Below are 19,732 nucleotides of genomic sequence, written 5' to 3' on the forward strand. Positions count from 1 at the left end.
GCAGCTGCAGCAGGTAATCAGGAAGGTGAATGGAATGTTGGCCTTCATTGCGAGAGGGATGGAGTACAAAAACAGGGAGGTCCTGCTGCAACTGTACAGGGTATTGGTGAGGCCGCACCTGGAGTACTGCGTGCAGTTTTGGTCACCTTACTTAAGGAAGGATATACTAGCTTTGGAGGGGGTACAGAGACGATTCACTAGGCTGATTCTGGAGATGAGGGGGTTACCTTATGATGATAGATTGAGTAGACTGGGTCTTTACTCGTTGGAGTTCAGAAGGATGAGGGGTGATCTTACAGAAACATTTAAAATAATGAAAGGGATAGACAAGATAGAGGCAGAGAGGTTGTTTCCACTGGTCGGGGAGACTAGAACTAGGGGGCACAGCCTCAAAATACGGGGAAGCCAAATTAAAACCGAGTTGAGAAGGAATTTCTTCTCCCAGAGAGTTGTGAATCTGTGGAATTCTCTGTCCAGGGAAGCAGTTGAGGCTAGCTCATTGAATGTATTCAAATCACAGATGGATAGATTTTTAACCAATAAGGGAATTAAGGGTTACGGGGAGCGGGCGGGTAAGTGGAGCTGAGTCCACGGCCAGATCAGCCATGATTTTTTTGAATGGCAGAGCAGGCTCGAGGGGCTAGATGGCCTGCTCCTGTTCCTAATTCTTATGTTTCCTCAGCATCTAGCCGCATTGTATCTGACCTGGAACTACATGATGCTGACATTTGTCGTACCAAATGGGGACATCTTGCAGTGGATTTTCAACTTGCCGCCCGGTGTAAAACTGTCCTTGTAGATTGGCCACCCGTTCTAGACACCGTCCGCGTTTCATTTCCGTTGATTTTATTCCCAGCATTAACATTCCTTGCCTTAATGAGTACATTTGTGAAAAAAAATCACAACTTCTAATTTCAGAAGTTCAGAAATGCATTAATAAAACGTATGTTTTCATCTCAGTTATTCAATTGATTCTGTTTATTCTTTACAATGTAACAGTAAATTAAAACGGTTCATCATTCATCTTAGCAACAGGGTAATGTCCATTATTGCAACACACTCTATTCATTCATTCTTCACATTTCCTATCTCTCACCCTCTTGCTGTTTAATTCTATCCCTGTTCTGTCCACTCACCTCCATATTGTTTTCCATCGGTTGAATGGGCAATAGTTTCCACTATGTCCATCGATATTTCTGTGGCTCAGTCACTGGGTAATGTGGTCGCGAGGGTAGTGCTGAAGGCTCTGGAAGTGGTAGAATGTGCCACCCGGTGGCTTAAATGCAGAACGGAGCCGAACTAGTCCAATTCCGAAAGTTGCCATACAAAGAATAATAGAAACATAGAAACATAGAAAATAGGAGCAGTAGTAGGCCATTTGGCCCTTCGAGTCTGCACCGCCATTCAATATGATCATGGTTGAACCTCTATCTCAACATCATATTCCCGCTTTTTCCCCATACCTCTGATGCCTTTTGTTTCTAGAAATCTATCTATCTCCCTCTTAAATATATTCAGTGACTTGGCCTCCACAGCCTTCTGTGGTAGAGAATTCCACAGGTTCACCACCCTCTGAGTGAAGACATTTCTCCTCATCTCGGTCCTAAATTTCCTATCCCGTATCCTGAGACTGTGACCCCTTGTTCTAGACTTCCCAGCCAGGGTAAACATCCTCCCCGCATCCAGTCTATCCAACCCAATCAGAATTTTGTATGTTTCAATGAGGTCCCCTCTCATTCTTCTGAACTCTAGTGAATACAGGCCTAGTCGACCCAGTCTCTCCTCATACGACAGTCCTGCCATCCCAGGAATCAGTCTGGTGAACCTTCGCTGCACTCCCTCTATGGCAAGTATATCCTTTCTTAGGTAAGAAGACCAAAACTGCACACAATACTCCAGGTGCGGTCTCACCAAGGCCCTGTATAACTGTAGTAATTTGTTCTAAAGAAACAAAGACTTGCATTTATACAGCGCCTTTCACGATCACTGGACATCTCAAAGCAGTTTACAACCAATTAAGTACTTTTGGAGTGTAGTCACTGTTGTAATGTGGGAAACATGGCAGCCAATTTGCAAACAGCTTCCCCCATCACAAGATTTATCCTTCCAAAGAGACAAATTCAGAAACAATCCGGTCTTTCCACTGAGAGTGCGTTGGTGATGTCCTGGCAATAAACACCATCGCAAGGTTAAATGGTGAATGCTCTTTGGCTCGGTTAATCCCATCCTTCTCGAATACCAACCTTACCTTCTTCCCATTGCACCACCTAACCACTTCTTCAATCAATCCACTTCCTTTGTGCCACTGTGACTTATAAGTGATTAAAATGGAAAGTTTGCACTGATTTAACGGCGTATGAAAAGTGAGGAATGAGTAAAGCTATCACTATTATCACTGTCACTGTCATTATAAATGTACTTGGTACTAAAAAAATATAAAATATAAATAAAAATATATATAAATATAAGTATAAATGTCAGTAAAAGGCCCTTAAATAACTCACAAATTATAAGCCCCTTGTTTAAGCAGCCTCCTCGCTTCCTCCGACGTTCAAAATGGCGAGTGTAGCGCCAAGTTCTGTGAGGAAGGCCAGGGAAAAGCAACTATTCTCCAGCGATGTTCTTGGCCAGCGATCAGCCCGGCGATGTTCCGCCAATGTGCCAAATGTTGCGCTGGGCAATGTTGGGGGGCCAATTTTTCACGATGTTCCGGCTCAACTTTCCACTTTTCAGTCAAAATGGGCAATAGCAGGCCTTTTTGGGCGATATACAGGCACTAGCCCAGCGATGTGAAGTGGAAAGTCGAGCCCACATGTATCTCTGGCCCAACATAAATAATATCATGCATGCCTTAGCTGGAGCCCGTGGAATGATCGGACTGTGCACAGCACATGCACAGATAATTTCCCACCTAAAATGGCAATTGGGGGTCTAAGGATCTCAATCTGTATGTTGAAATGGGCCCACCTGCTCAAACAGGTTCTTTAGCCGCCCAGTTGTAGGCTCCCTTCAAAATGGCTCCTGTCGTATCACCAATGGTAGCGAGATGCTAAGGCCACCGATTCCATTTTGAGATTGTTACCTTCCCGTTCAGCCCAGGAGATACAAGTTAAACTTCTCTCTCTTTATCAATAGGACACACATGTACAAAGGTGGGCAGAGGAAACGTTACAGGGACACCCTCAAAGCCTCCCTGATAAAGTGCGACGTCCCCACCGACACCTGGGAGTCCCTGGCCAAAGACCGCCCTAAGTGGAGGAAGAGCATCCGGGAGGGCGCTGAGCACCTCAAGTCTCATCGCCGGGAGCATGCAGAAACCAGGCGCAGGCAGCGGAAGGAGCGTGCGGCAAACCAGACTCCCCACCCAGCCTTTCCCTCAACCACTATCTGTCCCATCTGTGACAGGGTCTGTGGCTCTCGCATTGGACTGTTCAGCCACCTAAGGACTCATTTTAAGGGTGGAAGCAAGTCTTCCTCGATTTCGAGGGACTGCCTATGATGATGATGATCACCCACTAGTAAGTATGTAGAAAAATAAAGGTCTCAGAAAGATGCAACAACGTTTAGTTTGCAATTACTTCTATCCACAATTTTTTGCCTTATGTTGCAAACATGTAAGTGTTGAGATTCAGCACTGTTCTGTCAATCACAGCGCTGCCGACACACCTTTAAAATTAAATTACAAAAATTTAACAGACACTGCCAAAAAAAAAACAGACACTGCCAAAAAGTCCCCAAGTTTTAACACTTTCCGTCGTCTCATGGGTTGGAGTCATTCAGTAATGAATGTTTGTGTGAAATTCCTTTATCCACTGTTTTAGTGGCGGTGTCAAGTGATTCATTTTAAATGGGCTATAATCCATTGCTGTAATCGCACGCAGAGGAATCTCATCAGAGCACATTTACAGTTTCATCACCTGGATTGCATAGTGCTACTTCAACCCATCGAAAGCATTAATGAAGCTGCCACCAATTCTAAACAATTACAGCTCCATTTCCATTAGTTTAAAACACTTTCTACCAAAAAGGACAGTTCAACCAGGACATAGCACAGCTCCCAATAACTCACTAAACAGTCTGTGCTTCCTTTTATCTGGCATTCCTGTTTGAAAGTGGCCCCCTTTGTACCTTGAGTATCTCCTTCCATGATATAAAAAACAATCGGCGTCTTAAGAAGGCAGGATACAAAGGTAGAGACCTTCAGAGGAGCCCTGGTCCAGAATTTCAGAGAAACATCTGGACCAAATCAATAAAGCTCATACTCCTGTTATCCCCACATTTTATTGCTATGTCCTGAGTACTTATTACTTGTACAAATAGTCTTGATTTGAAATGTTTTTGCACATTGACATTCCTGTGTTTGAACATAAGAACTTAAGAAATAGGATCAGGAGAAGGTCATACGGCCCCTCGAGCCTGCTCCGCCATTCAATAAGATCATGGCTGATCTGATCATGGACTCAGCTCCACTTCCCCGCCCGCTCCACATAACCCCTTATCCCCTTATCCTTTAAGAAACTGTCTATTTCTGTTTTAAATTTATTCAACATCCCAGCTTCCACAGCTCTCTGAGGCAGCGAATTCCACATCTCTGTTTTAAATGGGCGGCCCCTTATTCTGAGATTATGCCCCCTAGTCCTAGTCTCCCCCATCAGTGGAAACATCCTCTCTGCATCCACCTTGTCAATCTCATTTGTTGATCAAGTCTCATTGTTGCTTCCCTTTCCTTTGCTTTATGTTTCTCAATTCTGATACTTGATATTGTCATCAATTCCCGATAAACACAGTCGTTCAACAGATAATTTGGTGTTATCCAAGTAAAGCAATTTTGGCAAATACAGCAAATTTTTTGTGTTATATTATTTTCCGCCATTTCCGTTGCAATGTACTTATAAAGTAACTACACAGAGGCTGAAGTTGTGGAAGGTGGGTCTTCTACTCTCTGCTTTTCACTGCTGTGTTCATCCCTTAACAATGAACACTTAACACATTGATACTAAGGGGGAGAAATTTGAGGCAATTGCACCTCCCGTTAATGCCCCCTGGGGCGCTAACAGGGCACAAATGACTTTTCACCCGACACGACGCCGTTACCGACTCCCCCAAAATTCCACGGGGGGGTTTTCGTTGACGGTACACAGTATGAGATATTATGAGATAAAAAATTTGACACCGAGCCGCATAAGTAGAAATTAGCGCAGGTGACCAAAAACTTGGTCGAAGAGGTAGGTTTTAAGGAGCGTCTTGAGGGAGGAAAGAGGGGTAGAGAGGTGGAGAGGTTTAGGCAGCGAGTTCCAGAGCTTGGGGCCCAGGCAACAGAAGGCACAGCCACCAATGATGGAGCGATTATAATCGGGGATGCTCAGGAGGGCAGAATTAGAGGAGCGCAGACATCTCGGGGGTTGTGGGGCTTGAAGAGATTACAGAGACAGGGAGGGGTGAGGCCATGGAGTGATTTGAAAATAAGGATGAGGATTTTCAAATCGATGCGTTGCTTAACCGGAAGCCAATGTAGGTCGGTGAGCACAGGGGTGATGGGTGAGCGGGACTTGGTGCGAGTTAGGACACGGGCAGCTGAGTTTTGCATGACCTCAAGTTTATGTAGGATAGAATATGGGAGGCCAGCCAGGAGTGCTTTGGAATAGTCAAGTCTAGAGCTAACAAAGGCACGGATAAGGGTGTCAACAGTGGATGAGCTGAGGCAAGGGCGGAGACGGGCGATGTGATGGAGGTGGAAATAGGCGGTCTTGGTTATGCTGCGGATATGTGGTCAAAAGTCCATTTCAGGGTCAATAATGACACCAATAAATCACTTTTGGTGTTTTTTTAGGCAACTGCGGTGGTCGGCTTGCACACAATGATCTCGCCCAAACAGCAATGAGATGAAAGACCAGCTTTTCCCTCTTTGATTGGATTCGTAGCGGGATGACTATTAGCCGGGAGACTAGGAGAACCACTAGCTCTTTTTCAAAAATGTGCCGTTGGATTTGATCAAAGAGGCAATTTATCATTTCATCTCTAAGACCGGACCTCTGACAGTGTGGCTGTCCCTCAGCACTGCATGGAACTGTTAGCCTAGATTGTATACTCAAGTCACCTAATGGAATTTGAACACACAGTGTGCTAACACTAAGCCAAGCTGACATTCAATTTATTAAATGTTGTTACGAGACCAGACCCAGAGGTGCGCTATACTCCGCTGAGAAGCACTAACTGTACCTGTCTTTACCTCATTCCTTACATATAATTCCAGCAAGCCTCACATCAATAGAGCTACTTTGCACGGCTTTTTCCCCTCTTTATTTGAAAAAGACACAGCCTTTTTAATGTACCATGTAACCTTTTCTTCCTTCCAGTTATCGCATGAAAACGGACCCTCCTCATTGGCGTATTTGTGCAAGAGCATAGAACATTGCGACAACGAACATATCTGCAGGACCAGAAGAGGACGGAAAGCTCTGCCTGAAACCAGGGAGGAAACTGCAGAACAAGATGGACTTCAGGAAAACAAAAGCGCTGCAACTTATGGATTCCGTTGAGTGCCAGAGCTGTGGTTGATGGTGGAGCTCTGGGCTCCTCAGAGTCAAGCCTTCTTCTTCTTAGGTGGTCTCTCATATCGAGGATGACTTGCTTCCACACCAAAAAGGGATGAGTTCACAGGCGTTTCCATGAAGGACCTAATATTCTAGGTCCCGAACTGCATGTTGAAGGATGGAAGGTGCCTGTGCGTGGATTTTTTTTAACGTGGGGTGGCCGTTGCACACCAGCCACCACACGGGCTTGACAGAGCTAGGTCTTGGTCCAGGGGCAAGGGTTAACCAGGACGACTGGAGACCTGCTTTTCTGCTCGGACCTAGTGCGCACACATATCGCAGTGTGGGCTGGCCCGTGCTGCCCCTGCGAGGCAAGTGTTGGGACAGTGTATCACAGACAACATTGAACTCTTGTTTGTGCGTGAGTTCTTGTTATGTGTAGGTGTAATGTATTTGCTTCATGGGTTCTTTGCTTAAGAATTCACAGCTACACATTTGCTGTGAAGAACAAGCTTGTTTATTAGCAAAGGTTTAACAATCAAATTGAACACGACCCATTCATCCACCATGCTCACAACTGCACGCCTCATCGTAGAGAACCTGAACTCAATTAGCTGGGGTTTTATTGAGTCTTGTGAACGTCACGTGACTGGCTAAGCCATTCACAGTGCAACAGCTCTACAACTCTTTTGTTGTAATCAATTAATCACGTGCCCCCTGATTAGAGGGGGGAACACACCAAACATTTTCAAACAAGTGCTCTCTTGTTTTTTGGGGTGTTTTTTGTGTTTTTTTCCGAGGGCACCGAAAAACAAATTCTACAAGTGCCCCCTGGCTAAAAGGGGAGGGACACTAAAACCGGCAATTAAACAAATTAAACTTTAAACAATATTAATCAAATTAAAATTTGGTTGCCGGGGGTGATGATGCACTCCAGTCCCTCCAGCGCTCACCTCTCACGGAAGGCCGCGAGCGTACCAGTGGACACTGTGTGCTGCATCTCTAGGGACACCCTGGCTCGGATGTAACTGCGGAAGAGAGGCAGGCAGTCAGGCTGAATGACCCCCTCGACCGCCCATTGCCTGGACCGGCTGGTGGCACCCTTGGCCAGGCCCAGGAGCAGTTCAACAAGGAGGCCCTCGGACCTACACGCTCCCCTCCACACAGGGTGCCCAAAGATCAGGAGTGTGGGACTGAAGTGCAACCAGAATTTGAGGAGCGGCCCATTTAACTAATGGAACAGGGGCTCCAACCTCGCACATTCTATAAAAACATGGAAGACGGACTCTTCCAGACCGCAGAAATTGCAGGTGGCCTGGGAGCCCGTGAACCGACTTAATAACTTATTACACGGGACTGCTCCGTGCACCACCCTCCAGGCCAAGTCCCCAATAAACAGTGGCAAGACTCCCGCGTAGAGTGCACTCCATCGGGGACCCCCGCCTCCTCCGGACGGCAAGATGGTACGCCATGGCATGTCCGGACGGCAGACGAGGATGGCAAGGTTGAGAGTGTGCAGGAGCAGCCCGTACAGGAAACCCCTCCACGCAGAACTGAAAGGCACGGAGGGGATTTCCCCGAGGAGGCTCAAGTTGTGAGGCGCCAGCTCCCGAGGGAGGTTCCGGGACTTGGCGCCGATGAGGAATTCCATCCGAATGGGGGTCAGTTCGGACGGGATCTGCCCACGTGCTTGAGCCTCCTTGACACACCTAACGGAGTCAGGGCCCAGAGCTGTTTTTAGCGACTCGATGGCATCGGCCGCGCGGCGGACATCAGCCCAGTTTAGGCGCCTTGCCAGCACGTCTGGTGCCTTCCAGCCCGCTCCTCCGCCATTGAGCAGGTCCCTGATCCTGGTCACCTCGCCAGCCACAGCCCTCGCGTCCACCTGCCACCTAAAACCTCGGTCGTGGAGGTACGGATTCCTGAGCAGCGGCTCCTGCAGGACAGCCGTCACTCCAGACGGGGGAGAGCTGCGCTTGGTGGCGACTCTGTTCCAGACCCTGATGAGTTCCTGGTAAAAGACAGGCAGCCCCTGTATGGCGGTCCTGACGCCCCTCCAGGCTCACAAACAGGAGCTGCGTGTCGTAATTGAGGCTGTACTGCTGGCGGAAGAAATACGTCACCAGCGCACGCTACCTAGGAGGGGGCTCGACGTAAAGGTATTTCTGCAGGGTCTGAAGACGGAAAGTCGCTAGCTGGGTGCTGACGCACACTAACGCCTGACTGCCCTCAACAGCTCTACAACTCTTTTTGGGGAAAACCATAATAAATTAAATCAAGTGCCCCCCGATCTGGGGGATACTCCAAACACTTTTCATGTGCCCTTTTTTTTGTTTTTTTTTCGTGATTTCTGTGGGGTTTTTTTGGGCAGTAAAACCATATATTTTACAAGTGCCCCCTATAAAAGGGGAGGGGGACACTAAAACCCGGCAATTAAAACAAATGAAACTTTAAAACATATTAAATCAAATTAAAATTTGGTTGCCGGGGGTGATGATGCACTCCAGTCCCTCCGGTGACCACCTCTCGTGGAAGGCCGCGAGCGTACCGGTGGACACCGCATGCTCCATCTCTAGGGATACCCTGGACCGGATGTAAGCACGGAAGAGAGGCAGGCAGTCGGGCTGAATGACCCCCTTGACTGCCCGCTGCCTGGACCGGTTGATGGCACCCTTGGCCGTGCCCAGGAGCAGTCCTACGAGGAGGCCTTCGGACCTACCCGCTCCCCTCCGCACAGGGTGCCCAAAGATCAGGAGTGTGGGACTGAAGTGCAACCAGAAATTGAGGAGCAGCCCCTTTAAATAGTTGAATAGGGGCTGCAACCTCATGCATTCAATAAAAACATGGAACACGGACTCCTCCAGACCGCAGAAATTGTAGGCGGCCTGGGAGCCCATGAACCGGCTTAACAATTTGTTGCACGGGACTGCTTCGTGAACAACCCTCCAGGCCAAGTCCCCGATAAATAATGGGAGGACTCCCGCGTAGAGTGCACTCCATCGGGGACCCCCACCTCCTCTGGACGGCAAGATGGTGCGCCATAGTGTGTCTGGACGGCAGACGAGGATGGCAAGGTGGAGAGTGTGCAGGAGCAGCCCGTACAGGAAACCCCCCTGCGCAGAACTGAAAGGCACGGAGGGGATTTCCCCGAGGCAGCTCAAGTTGTGAGGCGCCGGCCCCCGAGGGAGGTTCTGGGGTTTGGCGCCGATGAGGAATTCTGTCCGGACGGGGGTCAGTTCGGACGGGATCTCCCCACGTGCTTGAGCCTCCTCGACACACCTAGTGGAGTCAGGGCCCAGAGCTGTTTTTAGCGACTCGATGGCATCGGCCGCGCGGCGGACGTCGGCCCAGTTTAGGCGCCGTGCCAGCATGTCTGGCACCATCCAGCCCGCTCCTCCGCCATCGAGCAGGTCCCTGACCCTGGTCACCTCACCAGCCACAGCCCTCTCGTCCGCCTGACACCTAAAACCTCGGTCGTGGAGGTACGGATTCCCGAGCAGCGGCTCCTGCAGGACAGCCGCCACTCCAGACGGTGGAGAGCTGCGCTTGGTGGAGACTTTGTTCCAGACCCTGAGGAGTGCCTGGTAAAAGACAGGCAGCCCCTGTACGGCAGTCCAGACGCCCCCCCAGGCTCACAAACAGGAGCTGCGTGTCGTAATTAAGGCTGTACTGCTGGCAGAAGAAATACGTCACCAGCACACGCCACCTAGGAGGGGGCTCGACGTAAAGGTATTTCTGCAGGGTCTGAAGACGGAAAGTCGTGAGCTGGGTGCTGACGCACACCAACGCCTGACCGTCCTCAACAGCTCTACAACTCTTCTAGAGGAGACAAAATAAAACATTTAAATCAAGTACCCCCCAATCTGGGGGGCCACTCCAAACATTTTCCAATGCCCTTTTTTTTTCTATTTTTGTAGTTTTTTTTGGGCATTAAAATCGTATATTTTACAAGTGCCCCCTATAAAAGAGGAGGGGGGCACTAAAAACCCGGCAATTAAAACAAATTAAACCTTAAAACATATAAAGTCAAATTAAAATTTGGTTACCTGGGGTGATGATGCACTCCAGTCCCTCCGGTGCCCACCTCTCGCGGAAGGCCGCGAGCGTACCGGTGGACACCGCGTGCTCCATCTCCAAGGACACCCTGGCGCGGATGTACGCGCGGAAGAGAGGCAGGCAGTCAGGCTGAACGACCCCCTCGACCGCCCGCTGCCTGGACCGGCTGATGGCCCCCTTGGCCGTGCCAGGAGCAGTCCTACGAGGAGGCCCTCGGACCTACCCACTCCTCTCCGCACAGGGTGCCCAAAGACTAGGAGCGTGGGACTGAAGTGCAGCCAGAAATTGAGGAGCAGCCCCTTTAAATAATGAAACAGGGGCTGCAACCTCGCACACTCCATAAAAACATGGAACACGGACTCCTCCAGACCGCAGAAATTGCAGGTGGCCTGGGAGCCCGTGGACCGGCTTAAAAATTTGTTGCACGGGACTGCTCCGTGCACCACCCTCCAGGCCAAGTCCCCGATAAATAGTGGGAGGACTCCCGCGTAGAGTGCACTCCATCGGGGACCCCCGCCTCCTCTGGACGGCAAGATGGTACGCCATTGCATGTCCGGACAGCAGACGAGGATGGCAACGTGGAGAATGTGCAGGAGCAGCCCGTGCAGGAAACCCCTCCGCGCAGAACTGAAAGGCACGGAGGGGATTTCCCCGAGGCGGCTCAAGTTGTGAGGCGCCGGCTCCCGAGGGAGGTTCCGGGGTTTGGCGCCGATGAGGAATTCCGTCCGGACGGGGGTCAGTTCGGACGGGATCTCCCCACGTGCTTGAGCCTCCTCGACACACCTAGTGGAGTCAGGACCCAGAGCTGTTTTTAGCGACTCGATGGCATCGGCTGCGCGGCGGACGTCGGCCCAGTTTAGGCGCCGTGCCAGCACATCTGGCGCCATCTAGCCCGCTCCTCCGCCATCGAGCAAGTCCCTGACCCTGGTCACCTCACCAGCCACAGCCCCCTCGTCCGATCGCCACCTAAAACCTCGGTCGTGGAGGTACGGATTCCCGAGCAGCTCCTGCAGGACAGCCGCCACTCCAGCCGGTGGAGAGCTGCGCTTGGTGGAGACTTTGTTCCAGACCCTGATGAGTGCCTGGTAAAAGACAGGCAGCTCCTGTACGGCAGTCCTGACGTCCCCCCAGGCTCACAAACAGGAGCTGCGTGTCATAATTAAGGCTGTACTGCTGGCGGAAGAAATACGTCACCAGCGCACGCCACCTAGGAGGGGGCTCGACGTAAAGGTATTTCTGCAGGGTCTGAAGACGGAAAGTCGCTAGCTGGGTGCTGATGCACACTAACGCCTGACCACCCTCAACAGCTCTACAAACCTGTGAGCATACTCGCAGGTGCACGTATTACAAGAGGAAGCAAACTCATTCCACTATGACAAGCACAATGCATGCGGAAAACAGGGATAACTGCCGCTTCACTATAGATTGAGTCACATCCCTGATAACATTTCAATGATTGGTTGGCGCAATTGTTAGTTTATGAAATGAAAATTTATGAGGTTCCTTTTCTGGGTCTGATTGAGAATAAGGGTTTAGCCAACTTATTACACCAATTGGGATGGGTTAAAATATAATTTGTAACATATGGTGTGATCCAATGGCACTGCTCCTTGTTACACCAACTCACGACATCATGGAATGGTAGAAGGCACAAGTCCATGTTTGTAATGTCTCCAGGCTTGATCCCTGGTCTTTGCTGAGATAGCTGCACTCACTCAGCTTGGTGGTGGGGGTACTACAATCGCCCTGGGATCGAAGGGAGGGAGGGGGGCACAAAATCATACCGTCTTCTTCTTCAGAATCCTTATCCAGTGATCCAGATTGCAAAGTTTCTGTATGTGGACTTCAAATGAAAGCAGGATCAAGCTTGCTGATGACATTAAAACTTCCCGATTTTAATTTCATCGACCAGCACAATCTGTGCCAGGAACAGTTGATTGCCTGGCCCTAGTCCACTGAGGTGCGCGAACAATTTTACAGCACAGGTTATTTAAATGATTACCTTCAGTTCACAACGTCAGGTTCCGCATGTACGTTGACCAGATAACCTGTTATCGTTATGTTGATTGAAGGATTACTATTGGCCCAGGACACCGGGGATAACTGCCCCTGCTCTTCTTCGAAAGAGTGGCCATGGGATTTTTTACGTCCACCCGAGAGAGCAGACGGGGCCTCGGTTTAACGTCTCATCCGAAACACGGCATCACTGACAGTGCAGCACTCCCTCAGCACTGCACTGCGAGTGTCAGCCTGGATGTTTGTGCTCAAGTCCCTGGCATGGGGCTTGAGCCCACAACCTCTGACTCCAGAGGTGAGAGTGCTCACCATAGCAATGTTGATAAAATAAGAGAAAGACAAGAGAGGTTACGAGATTTCCGAGCAACCCATCTGAGATCAGCAGGAAAGGTGACGCAATGTATGTTCCCCCATTATCCTGGCGCCACACTTGAGTGCTCCAGCACTGTTGAAGCCTAGGTCTGTGCCAACTATAAGGTTAAACAACATGACTGAACTCAGATTTCCCTGCACCTTCCACGAAAGCTCATAACAGTGCACAGAAGCTACTCACAAAGCACGTTATTTATGTGTGAAGGGAAGTCTCATCTGTGCCTTCAGAGAGTTTTGACCTCCAGGTTTTTGATGGTATTTCCTTAAAAACTGAATTGTGGCAAAGTCCCCACTGCGACCCGCAGTAAAACAACTAAAACAATCCATCAGCACCTTGTTTAATTTCACTGACGCCAACGACCGTGGTTGCTTGAGTCATTGTTTATGCTACAATAATAGCTGAAGAAATTCCCAGGACATTAAGTGAAAGGCTGTCAAAGGGAAGATCAAATCATTTGGAAACATTTTATTTGAACTGGACCAATCTTTAACACGGTCAAACGACCCACCATCACAGTGCTCCCACATGTCATGTTTAACCTCTGCTTCGCAGACGCGACGAGGCGAAGGTTGTTCGTCTCACCCATTCCTCCCTAAACAAACTGACACCAGCTGGCTGCTCGGCAACTACCACAACAACAATTGCATTTATGTAGCGCCTTTAATGTAGTAACTAGTCCCAACACACTTCACAGGAGCGTTACCGAGCAAAATTTGACACCAAGCTACATAAGGAGATGTTGGAAATGCACATAGATAAATTTTAACATAACATAAGATGCAGGAGTCGGCCATTTAACCCCTCGAGCCTGCTCCGCCATTCAATAAGATCATGGCTGATCTGATCTTGGCCTCAGCTCCACTTCCCCGCCCGCTCCCCGTAACCCCTGACCCTTATCATTCAAAAATCTGTCTATCTCCACAGCCAGCGAGGGAATGGAAGACCAACAGGAAGAGTGGTGCAAGGAAGGTAGTGCAGGGGTCCGCTGTGGTCATCCCCCTGCAAAACAGATACACTGCTTTGAGTACTGTTGAGGGGGATGACTCATCAGGGGAGGGCAGCCGCAGCCAAGTTCACAGCACCGTGGGTGGCTCTGTTGCACAGAAGGGCAGGAAAAAGAGTGGGAGAGCGATAGTGATAGGGGATTCAATTGTGAGGGGAATAGATAGGCGTTTCTGGGGCCGCAACCGAGACTCCAGGATGGTATGTTGCCTCCCTGGTGCAAAGGTCAAGGATGTCTCGGAGCGGGTACAGGACATTCTAAAAAGGGAGGGAGATCAGCCAGTTGTCGTGGTGCACATTGGTACCAACGACATAGGTAAAAAAAGGGATGAGGTCCTACGAAACGAATTTAAGGAGCCAAATTAAAAAGTAGGACCTCAAAAGTAGTAATCTCGGGATTGCTACCAGTGCCACGTGCTAGTCAGAGTAGGAATCGCAGGATAGCACAGATGAATACGTGGCTTGAGCAGTGGTGCAGCAGGGACGGATTCAAATTCCTGGGGCATTGGAACCGGTTCTGGGGGAGGTGGGACCAGTACAAACCGGACGGTCTGCACCTGGGCAGGACCGAAACCAATGTCCTAGGGGGAGTGTTTGCTAGTGCTGTTGGGGAGGAGTTAAACTAATATGGTAGGGGGATGGGAACCAATGCAGGGAGACAGAGGGAAACAAAAAGGAGGCAAAAGCAAAAGACAGAAAGGAGATGAGGAAAAGTGGAGGGCAGAGAAACACAAGGCAAAGAACAAAAAAGGCCACTGTGCAGCAAAATTCTAAAAGGAAAAAGGGTGTTAAAAAAACAAGCCTGAAGGCTTTGTGTCTTAATGCAAGGAGTATCCACAATAAGGTGGATGAATTAACTGTGCAAATAGATGTTGACAGATATGATGCAATTGGGATTACAGAGACGTGGCTCCAGGATAATCAGGGCTGGGAACTCAGCATCCAGGGGTATTCAACATTCAGGAAGGATAGAGTAAAAGGAAAAGTAGGTGGGGTAGCATTGCTGGTTAAAGAGGAGATTAATGCAATAGTTAGGAAGGACATTAGCTTGGATGATGTGGAATCTATATGGGGAGAGCTGCAGAACACCAAAGGGCAAAAAACGTTAGTGGGAGTTGTGTACAGACCTCCAAACAGTAGTAGCGATGTTGGGGAGGGCATCAAACAGGAAATTATAGGTGCATGCAATAAAGGTGCAGCAGTTATAATGGGTGACTTTAATATGCACATAGATTGGGCTAACCAAACTGGAAGCAATACGGTGGAGGAGGATTTCCTGGAGTGCATAAGGGATGGTTTTCTAGACCAATATGTCGAGGAACCAACTATCGGGGAGGCCATCTTAGACTGGGTGTTGTGTAATGAGAGAGGATTAATTAGCAATCTCGTTGTGCGAGGCCCCTTGGGGAAGAGTGACCATAATATGGTGCAATTCTGCATTAGGATGGAGAATGAAACAGTTAATTCAGAGACCATGGTCCAGGACTTAAAGAAGGGTAACTTTGAAGGTATGAGGCATGAATTGGCTAGGATAGATTGGCGAATGATACTTAAGGGGTTGACTGTGGATGGGCAATGGCAGACATTTAGAGACCGCATGGATGAACTACAACAATTGTACATTCCTGTCTGGCGTAAAAATAAAAAAGGGAAGGTGGCTCAACTGTGGCTATCAAGGGGAATCAGGGATAGTATTAAAGCCAATGAAATGGCATACAAATTGGCCAGAAATAGCAGCCAACCCGGGGACTGGGAGAAATTTAGAACTCAGCAGAGGAGCACAAAGGGTTTGATTAGGGCAGGGAAAATGGAGTACGAGAGGAAGCTTGCAGGTAACATTAAGACGGATTGCAAAAGTTTCTATAGGTATGTAAAGAGAAAAAGGTTAGTAAAGACAAATGTAGGTCCCCTGCAGTCAGAATCAGGGGAAGTCATAACGGGGAACAAAGAAATGGCAGACCAATTGAACAAGTACTTTGGTTCAGTATTCACTAAGGAGGACACAAACAACCTTCCGGATATAAAAGGGGTCAGAGGGTCTAGTAAGGAGGAGGAACTGAGGGAAAACCTTATTAGTTGGGAAATTGTGTTGGGGAAATTGATGGGATAGAAGGCCGATAAATCCCCAGGGGCTGATGGACTGCATCCCAGAGTACTTAAGGAGGTGGGCTTGGAAATAGCGGATGCATTGACAGTCATTTTCCAACATTCCATTGACTCTGGATCAGTTCCTATCGAGTGGAGGGTAGCCAATGTAATCCCACTTTTTAAAAAAGGAGGGAGAGAGAAAACAGGGAATTATAGACCGGTCAGCCTGACCTCAGTAGTGGGTAAAATGATGGAATCAATTATTAAGGATGTCAAAGCAGCGCATTTGGAAAGAGGTGACATGATATGTCCAAGTCAGCATGGATTTGTGAAAGGGAAATCATGCTTGACAAATCTTCTGGAATTTTTTGAGGATGTTTCCAGTAGAGTGGACAAGGGAGAACAAGTTGATGTGGTATATTTGGACTTTCACAAGGCTTTCGACAAGGTCCCACACAAGAGATTAATGTGCAAAGTTAAAGCACATGGGATTGGGGGTAGTGTGCTGACATGGATTGAGAACTGGTTGTCAGACAGAAAGCAAAGAGTAGGAGTAAATGGGGACTTTTCAGAATGGCAGGCAGTGACTCGTGGGGTACCGCAAGTTTCTGTGCTGGGGCCCCAGCTGTTTACACTGTACATTAATGATTTAGACGAGGGGATTAAATGTAGTATCTCCAAATTTGCGGATGACACTAAGTTGGGTGGCAGTGTGAGCTGCGAGGAGGATGCTATGAGGCTGCAGAGTGACTTGGATAGGTTAGGTGAGTGGGCAAATGCATGGCAGATGAAGTATAATGTGGATAAATGTGAGGTTATCCACTTTGGTGGTAAAAACAGAGAGACAGACTATTATCTGAATGGTGACAGATTAGGAAAAGGGGAGGTGCAACGAGACCTGGGTGTCATGGTACATCAGTCATTGAAGGTTGGCATGCAGGTACAGCAGGCGGTTAAGAAAGCAAATGGCATGTTGGCCTTCATAGCGAGGGGATTTGAGTACAGGGGCAGGGAGGTGTTGCTACAGTTGTACAGGGCCTTGGTGAGGCCACACCTGGAGTATTGTGTACAGTTTTGGTCTCCTAACTTGAGGAAGGACATTCGTGCTATTGAGGGAGTGCAGCAAAGGTTCACCAGACTGATTCCCTGGATGGCGGGACTGACCTATCAAGAAAAACTGGATCAACTGGGCTTGTATTCACTGGAGTTCAGAAGAATGAGAGGGGACCTGATAGAAACGTTTAAAATTCTGATGGGTTCAGACAGGTTAGATGCAGGAAGAATGTTCCCAATGTTGGGGAAGTCCAGAACCAGGGGTCACAGTCTAAGGATAAGGGGTAAGCCATTTAGGACCGAGATGAGGAGAAACTTCTTCACCCAGAGAGTGGTGAACCTGTGGAATTCTTTATCACAGAAAGTTGTTGAGGCCAATTCACTAAATATATTCAAAAAGGAGTTAGATAAAGTCCTTACTACTAGGGGGATCAAGGGGTATGGCGAGAAAGCAGGAATGGGGTACTGAAGTTGCATGTTCAGCCATGAACTCATTGAATGGCGGTGCAGGCTAGAAGGGCTGAATGGCCTACTCCTGCACCTATTTTCTATGTTTCTATGTTTCTATAAATACATTCAATGACCCAGCCTCCACCATTCTCTGGGGCAGAGAATTCCAAAGATTCACGACCCTCTGAGAGAAGTAATTCCTCCTTATTTCCGTTTTAAATGGTCGACCCCTTATTCTGAATCTATGCCCCCTAGTTCTAGATTTCCCCACGAGGGGAAACATCCTCTCTGCATCTACCCTGTCAAGCACCCTCAGAATCTTATCCATTTCAATAAGATCACCTCTCATTCTTCTAAACTCCAATGAGTAAAGGCCCAACCTGCTCAAGGAGCATCTTAAAGGAAGAGAGAGAGGTAGAGAGGAGGGGAGGTTTAAGCAGGGAGTTCCAGATCTTAGGGCCCAGGCAGCTGAAGGCACGGCCACCAATGGTGGAGTGCAGATAAGCAGAGATGTGTAAGAGGCCAGAATTAGAGGAGCGCAAATATCTCGGGGGGGTTGTGGGGCTGGAGGAGATTACAGAGATAGGGAGGGGGTGAGGCCATGGAGGGACTTGAAAACAAGGATGAGAATTTTAAAATCAAGGCGTTGCTTAACCAGGGGGCCAAAGTAGGTGAGCGAATACAGGGGGTGATGGGAGAGTGGGACTTGGTGCGCATTAGGACACGGGCAGCCGAGGTTTGGATGGCTGCTGCTCTTTTCCCACTCGGTGCTAGGTGCTTCACCTTGTTTGTCTTCAGCAACGTCACTGTGTCCTTCTCCTGGATGGCGTGCTGGTGCCCACTTTAAGTGATATGGTGATAATCCGCACTCTGGTGCATGGTGCTCTTTAGGCATTTCTGCTGGTCCATTGGCTTGCCCTCGCTCTGTGTCAACTGTGGCTCATTGGGCAGCACTCTCGCCTCTGAGTCAGAAGGTTGTGGGTTCAAGTCCCACTCCAGGGACTTGAGCCCATAAATCCAGGCTGTGACTCTCTCAGTGCAGTGCTGAGGGAGTGCTGCACTGTCGGAGGTGCCGTCTTTCAGATGAGACGTTAAGCCGAGCCCCCGTCTGCACTCTCAGGTGGACGGAAAACATCCCATGGCACTATTTTGAAGAGGAGCAGGGGAGTTATCCCCAGTGTCCTGGCCAATATTTATCCCTCAATCAACATAACAAAAAAACAGATTATCTGGTCATTATCACATTGCTGTTTGTGGGAGCTTGCTGTGTGCAAATTGGATGCTGCGTTTCCTACATTACAACAATGACTGCACGCCCAAAGTACTTCATTGGCTGTAAAGCGCTTTGAGACATCCAGTGATAGTGAAAGGCGCTATATAAATGCAAGTCTTTCTTTTTGTGGACAGAGCAGATGATACATTGTAAGGTCATGACCACAACAGAAGTAGCTCGCTCTGCAATGTTTCCTCCCTGCTAGCGGGGAAGTGTCCAAGTTAAACACAGCACAGCCAATGGTGAAGACTTAGCACAAAGAGCTGGCTTACTCACTTACTTTTTACAAAAGACTAGGTTGGATAATCAGTTGGTTGCCGTCTCTGTTTTCGGCCCGGGGGGGGCGGCAATGGCGGCGGATAACATTTCCCGATTAGGGGGGGGTCCAGTTTCCAGCACCCCGCCGGATCATTCGGTGCCGGGTTTGCGGGTGCGCGGAGCAGTACCGCTCGGGAAAGGTGAGCCGGTGTGCAACGCCCCCTGGTTGTGACATCGGCCCGAAATCTGAAACTTGCCCGATCTGTAGCACCCCGCAGCACCCCCTAGTGGGACTGCCTGTGAATGCTGGCGGTCCGAGCTGTGCCAGTCGCAGTGAGGCCAGGAATGTCTACCTCGGGTCAGTGTGATTGGTTGTTACTTTTTTTATTTTTGCAGTTGATGTGGATGTGGCGACAGGAAAATATTGGGAATGTTTTTGGTGGGGTGTTTTTTCAGATTTTTTTAAATCATGAAGCCTCTCTTAGGGTGCTCCGAGGTCGGCTGTTTAGCTCTGGATTTTCCCTTGCTCAGCCAGCCTAGCGCCCTGAGAGAGGTGTAGTTCGCCTCCCTTAGTGCTCCGCTCCAAACTCGGGGTCCAACTGGTGAATTTTGCAGCTGGAGATGCAAACC

This window comes from Pristiophorus japonicus, chromosome 13 (genome assembly GCF_044704955.1).
Source record: "Pristiophorus japonicus isolate sPriJap1 chromosome 13, sPriJap1.hap1, whole genome shotgun sequence".
Classification (NCBI taxonomy): domain Eukaryota; kingdom Metazoa; phylum Chordata; class Chondrichthyes; family Pristiophoridae; genus Pristiophorus; species Pristiophorus japonicus.